The sequence below is a fragment of the Dipodomys merriami genome, unplaced genomic scaffold (genome assembly GCF_024711535.1).
Source record: "Dipodomys merriami isolate MVZ:Mamm:240054 unplaced genomic scaffold, mDipMer1.0.p SCAF_4, whole genome shotgun sequence".
Taxonomy (NCBI): Eukaryota; Metazoa; Chordata; class Mammalia; order Rodentia; family Heteromyidae; genus Dipodomys; species Dipodomys merriami.
In genome coordinates, this window is record NW_027205603.1 from 19,942,785 (window position 1) to 19,957,876 (window position 15,092).

At 41.4% G+C, this 15,092-nt stretch overlaps 1 pseudogene across 1 annotated transcript; it reads right to left on the reverse strand.

Annotated features, from left to right (window-relative positions):
* Positions 1 to 12,482: 12,482 nt before the first annotated feature.
* Positions 12,483 to 14,200, reverse strand: LOC138805697 (eukaryotic initiation factor 4A-II pseudogene; annotated as a pseudogene). Its single transcript, XR_011365621.1, has one exon. The product of XR_011365621.1 is annotated as a eukaryotic initiation factor 4A-II pseudogene (transcript).
* Between the last annotated feature and the right edge of the window lie 892 nt (positions 14,201 to 15,092).

The following is a 15,092-nucleotide window of genomic DNA, read 5'->3' on the forward strand; positions in this document are numbered from 1 at the left end:
ACTCAGGAGAGTCCAGGCCCTGACTTCAAACCCTAGTACTGTCACAAGAGAAAAAAAAAAAAGACTGTCTTTGAGGTACAAAGAAAATTTGGGATTAACCCTACCTTTAAGACTCCTGGTATCTAATTTCAGTACTCAGAAGGAAAAAAAAAATTCCTGACATTAACTCAGAGTCACCACACAAACCTAGCAGATTATCAAGATTATCAAGGCTATTTTGCATATTTTTAAGGGAGAATTTCATATAACACATGATTTTGAAACATGAGCTGGGCAGGGAGAAAGACTGTCTGTATTAGAGTAGCCAAGTAGTTGTCTGTAATCAGCGCCCAGGTTTTCAGGCCACAGTTTCCTGTGGACTTGGACTTCGATATATTTGTGAATGAATCGTGTATGGGCTTATGTCAGACAAGCACGTGTGAATGAATCAGAAGTACTTTGAGATAACCCAAGCTGGTAGTGAAATGAAGAAATTCAACACATGCAGAAACATCAACACTGTACTACTCAGAGGAAATCTGAGCCATGTCTGACGTGGAACTCATAAACTCAGATGCTGAGTACTGAAACTCCATTTTGAACATGTTTTCTTTCTTATATTACAATATCAAGACTCAGAACACAGCAGTCTGTCTGTTCAACTATTTGATTTTGACTCACAGTGGCAAAACCATAACAAAACAGAGCGAAGCTTCAAAAAACTCAGATTTACATGAAAATGGAAGGCCATACGTGTTTTAAGGATGCAATCATTTCCAGGGTACTTTTACTCTACCTGAACTCTATAGGGGAGAATTGGTTAGCAGTGTATAAGCTGTCATGTTTAAGTTCTTTTAGAACCTGAGAGCCTTTACATGTTGGCTAAGTAAAAGGCCTTTCATTTTCTGTATAGGATCCTGGTATTCAGTTGGAACAGGGGAATACTCATTTTATATCATCTGACTTTCTATGTTCTTTACAGGATAGTTCTCAAGCCTTTTTTCAACCTGAGGTGATCAGACATTAGTGAAGAAATAAACTTGCTACTAAGACCCCTCTGGAGCAGATAAGTAAGCACCTAAAACCTCCTCTGGGTCTTCTCCCTCATTCTGTAATTGCTTTTGAAGTAAATTGTGCAAGGCTCAACTTCTGCACTCATTATTATTGTTGTTGTTTTGAAAGTCTGACTTTTAATCTGAGATGGTATTGAACATGCTGTGGAGGACAGTCTAACCTTGGACTTTCAATCCTCTGAAATGCTAGGATTATAGGAGTGTACCATTAGGCCCTGCTGGTACCCCTTATTATCTTCCTTTTACTAGATGGTTTTCCATACTGATGTGTTTAATAATGTTTCCTTAAAACCAGTTATATCCTGTTTCCATGAATAACCAGTTTGGGAGGATGAAAAAATTGTGTTGAAACACCTCATAATCTCTTGTCTTCTTCGGAAAGTATGAATTATTATGCCTAATAATAATGTAATGTATACTTGAAAATTACAGAGTGAAAAATGTGCCATTGTGAATACATGAAAAGTATACATGAGGCAATGGTTATTTTAATTATTTTGATATCATTCTACAATATGCCTATTGAAACATCATGTTGTCCTCTTGGTATATACAATTTTTATGTCCGTGAAAAAACAAGAATGCAATTGGGTGCAAGAAGCAGGAATTGTAAGATTTACCTTCTGGGCATAGAGCATCATTTGCATCTCAAAGGTTCTGTTAAGAACTTCTATTAGGAAATTAATATCTGCATATTCTTTTTTTTTGCTTGCACTTCAATTTTCTTTTTTGATTAAATTAGTTTTTTATTGTGAAAATACTGTACAGAGGGGTTACAGTTGTATGAGCAAGGTAATGAGTACATTTCTTATTCAGCATTGCCTCTGCCTGTTTTTTTCCCCTACCCTTCCACCTCCTCAACTACATCCCCCCACACCCCCTCACCTAAATTGTAAAGTTTGTTTTTTGACATAGCGTCTTGTACATCTCATTGTTGCAATGAGTCAACCTGTATCCCTGTTTAAACATTTTGTTTATTCCCATCCCCTCCCCAAATTATACCAACATCAAATACAGTGAAAACAGGGGTTATACCATGGGGGAGGGACAAACAAAGTAACAAAAAAAAAAACACATGGTATCTTATAAATACGTTAGAAACAATAGCAAGGAAGAAAAAACACTGTGTCCCTATCTTGGTGTTCATTTCACTTAACATCATCTTATCTGAGCTTTTTTGCTAGTCCCAGACATATACTAGTTATTGCAAATAAGGGAAACCATGGGACCTATGTTTCTTTGGGCCTGCCTTACTTCACTTAATATAATTTTCTCCAAGTCTTTCTATTTTCTAACAAATGGGGCAATGTCATTCTTTCTGATGGAGGCATAGAATTCCATTGTGTATATATACCACATTTTCTTGATCCATTCATCTACTGAGGGATGTCTGGGTTGGTTCCATATCTTAGCTATGGTGAATAAGGCTGAGATACATAGTTGTGCTGGTAACTTTAGTGTGGCCTTGCTTGTGGTCATTTGGGTAAATACCCATAAGTGGGATTGCTGGTCATAGGGGAGCTCTATGTGGAGTCTTTTGAGGACCCCCCCATACTACTTTCCAAAGTGGTTGAACAAGTTTACACTCCCACCAACAGCGCAGTAGCATTCTCTTTTGGCCACTCCAGCATCTGTTGTTATTTGATTTCTTGATTATAGCCATTCTAATGGGGTGAGGTGGAATCTCAATGTTGTTTTGATTTGTACTTCTTTTATAGCCAGAGATATTGAGCATTTCTTCATGTGTCTATTGGCTATTCTTATTTCCTCTCCTCTTCAGAGAAGTCTCTCTTTAAGTCTTTTTTTTTTTGGTCCGGTCGTGGGACCTGAACTCTCTGGGCTTGGGTGCTGTCCCTCAGCTGTTCAACTCAATGCTAGTGCTCTACCACTTGAGGCACAGGGCCACTTCCAGATTTTTTCTTTTTGCTTATGTGGTGCTGAGGAATCGAACCCAGGGCCTCAGGCATGCAAGGCAAGTGCTTTACCACTGAGCCACCTTCCCAGCCCTCTCTTTAATTCTTTAGCCCAGTTACTAATCAGGTGGTTGCTTCTTTGAGGATTTATTGTTGGGAGATTTAATTTTTTGAGTTCTAAGTATATTTTAGATATGAGATATGGCTGGTGAAAAATCTTCTCCCAATCCATGGGCTTTCTATTATCTTTCTTGCTATGTCCTTTGCCATGCAGACGCTCTGCAGTTTCATGCAATCCCATTTGTTCAACCTTTCTTTAATTTGTTGTGTTTTTGGTCTTTATTAAGAAAATTTCAGGGGCTGGGAAGGTAGCTCAGTGGTAGAATGCTTGCCTCGCATTCATGAGGCCATGGGTTCAATTCCTTAGTACCACATAAGCAGAAAAAGTTGGAAGTGGCGCTGTGACACAAGTGGTAGAGTGCTAGCCTTGAGCTGAAGAGCTGAGGCACAGCGCCAGCCCAGAGTTCAGGCCCCACCACTGACAAAAAAATAAAATAAAATAAAATTTCAGCCTGTGCTAAGGAGCCCTATAGTTTCTCCTATTCTGTCCTGTAATGTTTTCAGGGTGTCTGCTTTCCCTTCAAGGTCTTTGATTCATTTGGAGTTGATTCTGGTACAGGGTGACATATAAGGATTTAGTTTAGTTTTTTCTACAGATGTTTAACCAATTTTTCCAGCACCATTTACTGAAGAGGCTGTCTTTCTTCCATTCTATTTTTTTTAGCTCCCTTATCGAAGATTAGGTGGCTGTAGGTCTGTGGGTTCATTTCTGGGTCTTCAGTTCTATTCCATTGGTCCTCAGATCTGTTCTTGTTCCAGTACCAAGCTGTTTTGATTACTATGGCTTTGTAGTAGAGTTTGAAATTTGGTATTGATATTTCTCCAGCACTATTCTTTCTGCTAAGGATTATTTTTGCTATTCAGGGTCTTTTTATTGTTCCATATGAATTTTTGGATTGCTTCTTCTATTTCATTGGAGAATGAGGTTGGGATATTGATAGGTATCGCATTGAATTTGTGGATAGCCTTTGGCAGTATTGCCATTTTCAAAATAGTAATCCTCCCAATACAGGAGCATGGGAAGTTTTCCATTTGCTTAGTTCTGCTTTAATTTCCTTTTTCAGGTTTTTAAAATTTTCATCATAGAGGTCCTTCACTTCTTTAGTTAAGTTAACCAAAGGAAGATATTCTTAGGGGAGGAACACAAAGACACAATGGCTGTGTACCTGTGATCATATAAAATAATATTTATTGAAATGAACACCAGGAAAGGAAAGAAGGTCTTTTCTTTGTTGTTAATTTTGTTTTCTTTTTGTCTTTTTTATTCATTTAGCTATCTTTGGGAGAGCAAGTAGGGGCACAAAATGGAGGGACAGAGGGTGAACAAATGCAGCAGTGTAACTCACTGTGTTGAAAATGAGATATATAACTTGTGGCTGGGGGCAGGAGGACAAACCTGTGAGACAGTGAGAGAAAGGGTAACACTGTCCAAAAAGAAATGTGCTCTTCACCTGACTAATGTAAGAGCAACCCCTCTGAACAGGAACTTTACAGTAACAATCAAAAATTGCCCAAAAAAGACAGGTATACATTATGGTAGGTGACTTCCTTGAAAATGATGATTCTATTTCTTTTTCTTTTTGGGGGGGGGGGTCCGGTCGTGGGGCCTGAACTCTGGGCCTGGGCGCTGTCCCTCAGCTCTTCAGCTCAAGGCTAGCCCCCTACCACTTGAGCCATAGCGCCACTTCCAGCTTTTTGCTTTTTGCTTATGTGGTGCTGAGGAATCGAACCCAGGGCCTTGAGCATGCAAGGCAAGCGCTCTACCACTGAGCCACCTTCCCAGCCCTGTTGATTCTATTTCTGTAGTAGACTTTTAATTAATTAATAGAGATGGCTCAAAAGCTGTTCAGAGATATTGTTCCCATTTGACATACTTGATTGTCTATTCAAAATGATAAACAGAGTCAATTTTTTTTCTGGGGCTTGAACTCAGGCCTCAGTGCTGTCAATTAACCTTTTTCACTCAGAGCTAGTGCTCTAGCACTTGAGCCATAGCTCCACATCTGGCTTTTTGGTGGTTAATTGGTGGTAAGTGTCTCATGGACTTTTCTGCCTAGGCTGGCTTTGAACCTCAATCCTCAGATCTTAGCTGCCTGTGTAGCTAGAATTAGGAGAGTGAGTCATCAGCACCCAGCTCCAGTACTGATGACTTTAAGAGGCCAGGGCTTTCTTATTATGCTAGAAGAATTTGGTCATACTGAGGGTAATTTGCAAATACATTAAGATGAAAGTATGAGGCGATCATTTTTAATGAAATAGTCTCCTGGCTAGTCCTCCCAGAAGAGGCCAGGTGGCCTACCATCAGGGGTGAGGCTGACTAATGAGAAGCTCAGGTTGAGATCTCTGGAGCACCTAAACACTGCCTCTACAGATTCCATCCGAGGCGCTAATTACATGCCAGCCAGCCAGCCAGCCTCAGTGGGTGGGTAGACTGAAATGTTTGAAATTGAGGCATCAGGTTTGTCTTCTCAGCCTTCCCTTTCCCTAGAAGCTGGTGTGTTTGATGCTCCTTTGCCAGGGCTTGCATCCAGCCAGGAGCCCATATCCTGGCACAGGTCAGAGCTCCCAAAACCCCTTCAGCCAGTGCAGGGCTGGAGTGTGAGGCTTGTGGTCTGGTGGTGATGGAGCATAGAAAGGCATGGCGGCTGCCAGGGCCCTGGTCTTTCCTGTGCAGTGAGGCCACTGCCTCTGCGGCCCCAGGCTGCTTGTTCTATCAGATGTGGCTGTCCCTGGTTCTTGCCCACTGAATGCTCCTTTCCTGAGTATATTCCTCACTTTGCATCATTCTTTGTTTTGGTGCTAGAGATGAACTTAGGAGCTTATGTAAATTAAGCCTGAGCTCCACCACGGAGTGAACATCTCCACTTCCTCTTGCACCTTTCTTGTGCTCCTGAATAAGACTCTTGGTCCTAGGTTAGTAAATACAGTTTGGGTTCATGGTGCTATTGCAGCCCCTCCTTTCTTCTTGTCCAATTTACTTATAGAGTAAGTGTTGGGCACTTGGCAGATGCTCAGTAGAAGCTGGTTGGCTGACAAATTCATTGACAGATTGCTTGGTTGATTGGAGGCTCCTGGCTATTTGCTGAGATCGTGGTTCTGGAGTTGAGGAGAAAGGATCCGTCTAAGGAGGGACCACATGTAAAGTGAACTTGAGGAGTAAACTGTGTTCTAAATGACTGGAAGATCTTGAAAATACTTGATCCAAGAATTATAGCTCCAAGAGACTGATGGTTGTATTGCTGAATTGAGGGACATCAAATTGCTCAAAGCCCCAATATCTAAAAGTTGTGCTGGGGAGGGGGTGGTAATCAGGCACCAGTGGCTCACACCTGTAATCCTAGCTGCTCTGGAGGCTAAAATCTAAGGATTGTAGTTCAAAGTCAGCCCAGGTAGGATAGTCCCTGAGACTCTTATCTCCAACTAACCAGCAAAAAACTGGAAGTCTAACTGTGGCTCAAGTGACAGAGCACTAGCTTTGAGCAAAAAAAAGCTAAGGGGCAGCACCCAGGCCCTGAGTTCAAGCATCAGTACAGGCACAGACACAAAAATAAAGATTTTGGGGGCAAGAAAAGTTTGTTCACAGCAGCTCCCAGCTGCTCTGCACTCTGCAATTTTCCATGGCTTGAGGCCATGTGCAACCAAACAAAAACAAGTATTTCAGGCCTGCTGGTCCCTGGCTGAATTCACTGCTTGCCAGCACAGCCAAGCTCCCTAGCCCCATGAGATTCAGGTCCTACTGCAAAGATGCCAGAAAACATACATTTGAAGAGTAAAGAGAAAAAGAACTTCACTGATATTCTTGAAATTATAGTGTCTGAAGCCATTAGAACAGATAATATTATATCATGTGCAGGGAAATGGATGGGCCTAGAACAAATCATGTTAAGTGGGGTAAGCCAAGCTCAGAGAGACAAATGGCACATGGTGTTCTCTCCTCTATGGAAGCCAGTTCTAAAATACAACAGGACATGATAAATTATACAGGACTCTAGGCATTCACACACAGTGAGACCAGAGGAGGATACTCTTAGGAGAGGAGCACAAAGGTGCAACACCTATGTACCTCTGATCACATACAATAATATTTATTGAACTGAACTACAGGAAATGGAAACAAGAGGGGTTTTTTCTTTTTCTTTTCTTTTTTGTCTTGTTTGCTTATCCATCTTGGAGGAGGTAAGGGGAGGACAGAAAAATGGAGGGACATAGGGTAAACAAATGCAGCAGTGGTACCCACTAGACACGATGTTGAAAATGAACTATATAATTTGTGGGTGGGAATGGAGAAGAGAGCTAGGGAGGGAAAGGGTGACATTGTTCAAAAAGAAATGTACACATTACCTGACTTATTACCTTTGTTCATCACCTTTATAATAACAATTAAACAATTAAAAATAAATTATAATGTCTTTGGGTTTAATGGAGAACACTGAGGTGTTGAATTTTGTGACAAGCCAGAAGCATTGTCAGTTACCATCTATATACTTGGAGCTGACTAGTAAGTAAATGTTAGTTTTTAATTTTTGTTGTATAGAGAATTTAGCTTTGTTTTAAACTTCCTATATGCAATAAAAATAATTTGGTCAGACTAATAGTTAAAATAAACTTGTCCCAAATCCAGCTCAAATGATTTTTACGTGTGTGTGTGTGTGTGTGTGTGTGTGTGTGTGTGTGTGTGTGTGTGTGTGTGTATGTGTGTGTGTGCTGGCCCTGGGGTTGAACTCAAAGCCTGGGCACTGTCTCTGAGCCTCTTTTGCTCACGGCTCGTGCTGTATCACTTGAGCCAGTGTTCCACTTCCAACTTTTTAGTAGTTTATTGGAGATAAATGTCTTGTGAATTTTCCTGCCTGAGTTGGCTCAGGTCTCAGGTTTCTAGGTAGCTAGAATTATAGGTGTCAGCCACCAGCACACAGCTTGCTTGCTTTCTTCTTTCTTTCTTTCTTTCTTTCTTTCTTTCTTTCTTTCTTTCTTTCTTTCTTTCTTTCTTTCTTTCTTTCTTGATTTTCTCTCTTTCTCCTTCCTTCCTTCCTTCCTTCCTTCCTTCCCTCTTTCTCTCCTTTTTTCCCCCTTTTTTCTCTATTTTTAAAAGAATCTCATGGACTTTCCTGCCCAGGCTGGTTTCAAACCTTGATCCTCAGATTTCAGTCTCCCTAGTAGTTAGGATCACAGGTGAGTTACTAGTGTCCAGCTAATGATACTCTAAGCTGGATAAACAAAAATATTCAATGTAGACTCTCACCAAAAGGAAAAAAAACTGCATGTGCACGCATGCGTGCACTCACGTCTTCTTTTAGAAGAAATCCCATAATTTGTTGCATATGATTGTAGAATAAAGAACAAATAAGAAAATGATTTAGTCTCTGATGAAATTTTAGTAATAAAATATGTTAGAGTGACCTATGGCATATTTACATCAAGTTTATAAGACAATGGCCCCGCTCTGGTAGATAATAAATGTACACAAACATTCTATTTTAAAATTCAGATGCACATATTAAATTCACCGCTAATAGCCAGGGCCTCCTCTAGATATAAAAATATGATTTCTCCAGGAGGTTTCCAAATCCATGTTGTCTGTACCTGAAATCCCCGAATGCTTAATTGGCTGGTTTACCTTCTGTGATAATAACATGATGTATGCTCTCTAACCTCTCATTTTTACCCTTGGCAGGAATGTGACTATATTCTAACCAAAAAGACATCTGTTAGCAATTTGCAATCTCTGAACGGCCCATAGTTTTATAGGAGCTTCATCTGAAACTCTGATTCATTTTTAAAGCAAGTGGGTGTGGGGCAGCCAGTTTCCCTGGGGGCTGTGTGGGGGCGTGGTTTCTCCCAGCCTGGTTAGGCTCCCTGTACTACCTGGCCAATCTGTCACCATGAGCTCAGAGCTTCTAGGCTGCTGTAGAGTGGGTGATAGTAGATCACAGAGCTGCCCATGCTGGGCCTGAGATTGCTGCTAATTTGGTCTGCCTCATCACCCCATTTTTTATTTTTGTGGTACTGAGGTTTAAACTTAGGGCCTTGAACTTGCTAGGCAAGTTCTCTTCTACTTGAGACACATTCCCCTCCCTGTCTGTTTTGGTTTGTGTTTGTTTTGGTGGTATTGGAGTTTGAACTTGCTCCTGCTAAGCAAGCTGTCTACCACTTGAGCTATACCTCCAGCTCATTATCTTCTCTCTCTCTCTCTCTCCTTCCCTCTTCCTTCCTTCCTTCTTGTCTTCCTTTTTTAATTTTTCAGATAAGGTCTTGATTTTTGTCAGAATGGGCTTCTATCTTGATCCACCCACCTAGGTTTTCCATATAACTTGGATGATGGATGTGAATCATATCCAGCATATTGAGATACAGACTCACTAACTTTTTGTCTTGGCTAACCTTGAACCATGGTCCTAAGAAGGCCCACCTCCTGTGTAGCTGTTACCACAGGTGTGAGCCACAGCAACCAACCTTTGTTTTTCTGATAGGGTCACATGTTTTTACCCAGGCAGCCTCAAACTAAAATCTTCCTGTTTCTACCTCATGAGTTGCTGGGATTACAGGTATGTACCACCATGCCCAATTCCACTTTGAAAAAATCATGATTACCTTACTTTCATGGAGTTCTATATTCTGATTGATTTAATGATGCTTCAAGACTATAAAATTGGAAAATACATATATGAGTACCCCAATGCAGACATATGCACATGTATACCCACTGGTAGATGCACTACCACACACATATCCACACACTGAAATTAAAGAGGAAAACTATAGCCTCAGATTTACACAAACTTGGCTTGTAATTTAGCAGCTTATAGCTATAAAATGAGTACAATAATGCTTGCCTCAATGGAAATGTCTTGATACTCTACCATAACCACAATGCTTGTGGAACAGAGATGATTATTGAAGGAGGAGCCCACACATTCATTCCAGGGGACCATGCAGAGGCAGGCAGGCACAGGAGAGAGATTATTATAGGGTTTATTAGAGGAGCCATATTTCCCCCATGAGGAAGCACATGGCACCTATCCCTATCCAGGTAGCAGGAGGGTCTGGAGGATAGGAAGTGAGGTAGATGGGAGTTCAGGTGGGTCTGGGCGGAGAGAGGGAGGGGCCAGCTGTATGGAGGGAACTCCAGGAATGGGAGGGGGGCCCAGGCCTGGGTGTTGCTGAGGACCAAAGGTGAACATATTACTACAGTTACCTTATGCATCAGGCCAGTGGTGTCCCACCTTCACCCTCACTGCACTGCTCTTTATCACAAGATCTACTCAAGGCTCTGGTGTTTGTACAAACCCATTTAGAGGACAGATTTGGAAATTAGGTCTAAGTCTTATTTACTGTCTTTTTTCCTCAGCTGCCAGGAAAAGGGGGGAAAGCATCAAAGAATAAGCCTGGTTTAATTTTTATTACTTGTGTAATTTCCTCTCCACTGAAGTATCTGCACAGGCTCACAGTGGAAAGAGACAGTCAGCCTTAGGCTGATTCTTAGCTGAGAGGACTTGAGAGAGTTAATAGATGACTTTGAACTTGAGTTTTGTTTGAATATAAACCATAGAGACTAATACCTAAGTACTCTGCTATTTGTGTGTGTGTGTGTGTGTGTGTGTGTGTGTGTGTGTGTCCGCGCGCACGCACGCGCACGCCTGTCCTGGGGCTTGAACTCTGGGCCTGGGCACTATTTCCAAGCTTCTTTTGCTCAAGACTAGCATGGAGCCACAGTACCCCTTCCTCCTTTTTCTGAGTATTTTCTTGCAGATTAGAGACTCATGGTCTTTTCTGCCTGGGCTGACTTCGAACTGTGATCTTAGCCTCCTGAGTAGCTAGGATTACCGGAGTGAGCTACCAGCACTTGCTTGGCTTATTCTGCTATTTTTTAATTAATTAGATTGGGACATTTTCTGTAGACTTACGATGGTAATAATTAACATGGAAACATTGTGGGAGGCAGCTTTCTGTCACAACAACAAATACCTGAGCCAATAAACTTATAACGAAACAGTTTATTTTGGCTCACAGTTTCAAAGTTTCAGCCCATGACACATTGGTTCTACTGATTTTAGGCCTGTATCAAGGCAGCACAATAAGGTGGGAGAGATTACGAGGGAGAAAACCCACTGAGTTCAAGGCCAGGAAGCCAAAGAATTGAAGAGGAAAGGGCTGTGTTCCTATTATTCCCCTCTAGGTCATGACCCCATGACTTAGAGACCTCCCACTAGGTTCCACCTCTTAAAGGTTTTATCACCTCCCAATGGTGCCATTGTAGGAATAAGACTTTAACACATAGGCCTTTGGGGGTCATTTGACATCCAAACTATAGCTTGAATGTAGTACTGGTGGCTCACACCTGTAATCCTAGCTACTCAGGAGGCTAAGATCTGAGGATATCGGTTCAAAGCCAGCCCAGGCAGGAAAGTCTGTGAGATTCTGATCTCCAATTAACCACCAGAAAACCAGAAGTGGTGCTGCGGCTCAAGTGGTAGAGCATTTGTTTTGAGCTGAAGAGCTCAGGGATAGCACCAAGGCCCAGAGTTCAAGCCCCACAACTGACCAAAAAAATAAAGGAAGGAAGGAAGGAAGGAAGGAAGGAAGGAAGGAAGGAAGAAAGAAAGAAAGAAAGAAAGAAGAAAGAAGAAAGAAAGATAAAGAAAGTGTATTAGCAGTTAGTGCCAGAATGACTAGGGCCTTTTCAATATAGGTCACTACTAAGACTTACAATATGCTATAATTATGCTTCTTTTCTTACACAACTTTACTACTTTTCCTGATAATTTTCCTTTTTTATGTTTTTAATGAGCATAACCTTAATTTGATCCATGAATTTTGCTATGATTTTTTTCCTTAAGGTTCATGTGCTGTAAGCTTGGCTACCAGTGGTGTTGAGGTGAACCTTTAAGAGCTGAAGCTTCATAGGAAAAAATTAGGTCATGGGGATTCTACTTTCATGAATGGATTAATGCTGTCTGGCTGGAGTGGCTGGGGTCTCAAAGGGATGGATTGTTATAAACAGACTGTTTTATAACAGATTGTTATAAAACATGACCTCTCCGCTTAATTTGCTTCCTTACTCCCATATGTGCCCCTTCAACACCTAGCCAGTTCCCTCTCAGCTTCTGGATTAGGCACTGCATCACACCTGTAATCCTAGCTATTCAGGAGGCTGAAATCTGAAGATTAAGGTTCTAAGCCATGCCCAGGCTGAAAGGTCTGTGAGAATCTTATCTTCCATTAACTACCCAAAAAAGCTAGAAGTGGAGCTATGGCTCAAGTGGTGGAGCACTTGAGTGTGGAGGCGCTGAGTTCAAGCCCCAGGACACACACACACACACACACACACACACACACACACACACACACACACACACACACACACACACACACATGATGTAACCCTCACCAAATATTTTTTTGTTAGTTTAACATAATTGGCCGATTTTATACAGCACTTATATCTTTTAGTTCACAAGTATATTATTAAATGATAGAGAACATCTAATACAACCATTTCTATATAACTAGGAAATAAATTTCTAAGAAAGAAAGATTTTACAGACCCCCATCTTTTATACCCACCCCAACAGTCTAACTCTAAAGAGGATGAAGACAAGGACTTTCCTCACAGAGCTCACAACTAATGTCGCTTTGCTATCAAAATCTGTATTTCTGATCCATAATGAGCATTGAGACAAGATTCAAATATTCCCAAAGAAGCACAATGCACGTTGTGGTCGCCTATTCAGCAACAGCAAGCACTGCATTCAAAACTCTCATCCCAGGAATTAAATAAGGTCAGCCACATTCATGGGCATCTCCTCCACTGTAGTATTGTAGAAAGTCTCAATGTCACAAAGAATCCTCTTGTCTTCTTCAGTAACAAAGTTTATAGCCACACCTCTGCCAATTCCACTAGCTCTTTATTCAAACAGTGTGCTGTTTCGCTTATGAATCCACGTCCTAAATTACATCAATGCCATTTCTGAGTGCCATCTCGTCATCAACTGCTGCTATCGACTCCTGTGAATATAGTTTTCATGATTGGTAGGTAGGTTATAGTTTATAGCCAAAGACACTTGTTGCACATCAATTCCATGAGCCAACAAGTCAGTAGTGATCAAAACACGGCTTGACCATGAACGGAATTCCCTCATGATAACATCTCTCTCCTTCTGATCCATATCACCATGCAGAGCAGAAACTGTAAAGTCCCTGGCATGCATTTTCTCAGTGAGCCAGTCTACTTTGCACCTTGTATTGAGGAAAATAACAGCCTGTGTGATAGTCAGTGTCTTGTACAAGTCACAAAGTGTGTCCAACTTCCATTCCTCTCTCTCAACATTTATATAAAACTGCTTGATTCCTTCAAGGGTCAATTCTTCCTTCTTTGCCAAGATTCGAATCGGATCTCTCATGAATTTTTTGGTCACTTCCAACACATCAGTTGGCATTGTGGCAGAGAGCAACACAACCTGAATACTTGTATTTAATTTCTGGAAAATCTCATAGATTTGATCCTTGAACCCTCGGCTCAACATTTCATCAGCTTCATCCAAAACAAACATTTTGATCCATTTTGGAGAAAGGTATCGTCTGTTCAACATGTCAAATACTCTCCCTGGTGTACCAACAACAATATGTGGCGCGTCAGCCTGCAGCTTTTGCATTTCATTTCGAACATTGGTTCCACCAATGCAGGCATGACAAGTTGCTCCCATATAATCTCCAAGTGCGAGAATTATCTTTTGGATCTGTTGAGCCAGTTCTCTGGTGGGGGCCAATACTAGTGCTTGGGTCTCTTTGAACTCAATCTCCAACTGTTGCAGGATGGAAATAGCAAATGTGGCAGTCTTGCCAGTACCTGACTGAGCTTGAGCAATCACACCATACCCTTTAATGCAAGGGATAATAGCTCTCTGTTGAATAGCTGAAGGCTTTTCAAAACCATAAGCATAGATGCCCCATAGAAAAGACTCCTTTAAATTCATATCATCAAAGTTATCAACAATCTCATTCCAGTTGCTCTCGATGACACCATCGGGGTCCATTCCCTCTGGGCCGCCATGTTCTCTGTTATAGTCCGCAGAACCACCAGACATGATCCAAAGGACGCCTCCGAGCCCAACTGGAAAGCACCCTCACCAAATATTAAACAGATAATGTTCTCTGATCTTTAGAGACTTTGTCTTTAAACATATAAGCTAAATAAACCTCTTTACTATATCAATTATTCAGCCTCTGATATTTTGTTAAAACAATACAAACCACCCTCTAACAAATGTCACCTAGGATGTTACAAACATGTCAGTATTATTTTTCAAAAGGTCCAATTTACTAGTTCCCCTCTTTTTACCCCAACCCAATTGGAAAGGCTCCTGCCAGAACCCTTAGTATCCTATTCCAAATTGTTCTGGCCTGGAAGAAGAAGCCGTTGTAGAAATTAACTATTATTTATTGCCCTCTTACATTGGATTCAATTTCCTGAGCTTCAGCTTCTTTTTCTTTTTGATGTATTCTCTTCATTTAGAGGAGCAACTCCCCTTTTTTTATGTCAGCACTGGGCTTGAACTCAGAGTCCCATGTTCTTCCTAACTCTGCCACTCAAGATTGGCACTCTACCACTTGAGCCACTCTCCACTTCCAGCATCATGCTGGCTAATTAGAGATAGGAGTCTTTTGGATTTGTCTGCCTGGGCTGGTTTGAATCTCACCTCAGATCTCATCCTACTGTGTAGCTAGAATTACAGGTGTGAGCCACCAGCAACCTGACAAAACCCTTATTATTTTTTTTCTTTTTTTGTCGGTTGTGGAGCCTGAACTCTGGGACTGAATGCTGTCCCTCAGCTCTTCAGCTCAAGGCTAGGGCTCTACCACTTGAGCCACAGCACCACTTTAGGCTTTTTCTGCTTATGTGGTGCTGAGGAATCGAACCCAGGGCCTCATGCATGTAAGACAAACACTCTACCACTGAGCCAACTTTCCAGCCCCCCTATTTTCAAGAAATTTTTTAGCAATTTTTTATTGT